The sequence below is a fragment of the Rhincodon typus genome, unplaced genomic scaffold (genome assembly GCF_021869965.1).
Source record: "Rhincodon typus isolate 14 unplaced genomic scaffold, sRhiTyp1.1 hic_rhity00000756, whole genome shotgun sequence".
NCBI lineage: Eukaryota > Metazoa > Chordata > Chondrichthyes > Orectolobiformes > Rhincodontidae > Rhincodon > Rhincodon typus.
Window position 1 is genome coordinate 7,776 of NW_025966394.1, and position 1,008 is coordinate 8,783.

The window sequence follows — 1,008 nt, forward strand, 5'->3', positions numbered from 1 at the left end:
TAGAGAGAAGAAGGTTAAGAGGTGACTTGATAGAGACATGCAAGATGATCAGAAGATTAGATAGGGTGGACAGTGGGAGCCTTTTTCCTCGGATGGTGATGGCTAGCACGAGGGGACATAGCTTTAAATTGAGGGATGATAGATATAGGACAGATGTCAGAGGTAGGGTCTTTACTCAGAGAGTAGTAAGGGCGTGGAATGCCCTGCCTGCAAAAATGGTAGACTTGCCAACTTTAAGGGCATTTAAATGGTCATTGGATAAACATATAGATGATAATGGAATAGTTTAGGTTAGATGGGCTTCACAGGTCGGTGCAACATTGAGGGCCAAAGGGCCTGTACTGCACTGTAATGTTCTATCCAGTCTTGTTAGGATTTACCTGGAGGAAACCCACGCAGACACGGGGAGAACGTGCAAACTCCACACAGACAGTCACCCGAGGGTGGGATCGAACCCAGGACCTTGGCACTCAGTGGTAGCAGTACTAACCACTGAGTCACTGAGCCACCGTGCCACTCCTGTGATTACATCGCTGTTTGTGTGATCCTGCTGTGCATTTTTGTCCTTCGCAGCAGTGGCTGCATTTCAGAAAATATTTGTTGGCTGAAACCTGTTTTTACAAATCCTGAGGTGATGGGGCCAGCATTGAATTGCAAAGTGCTATATTTCACTGAAGAGTAATTGTGGGTTTCCGTCTTACCAGGTCGGTTCTTCCTGGGAATCTCTCACTGTCGATCCCAGACAATCCTCTCCGTTTTGTCTGCTGCTTTCATCTCCAGTTCTGTCATTGGCTTGTCCCACTGAGCCCAGCCCAGGCTTATCGTTTACAACACCCTGTGAAATCCCTTACATAAGCATCCAAAAGCAATCCTCTTACCAGGCTTCACCCAGTCATGTGTGTTTTTGTGTGCATGTGCCTGTGTTTTTGTGTACGTGTGCCTGTGTTTTTGTATACGTGTACCTGTGTTTTTGTGTATGTGTGTCTGTGTTTTTGTGTATGTGTGCCT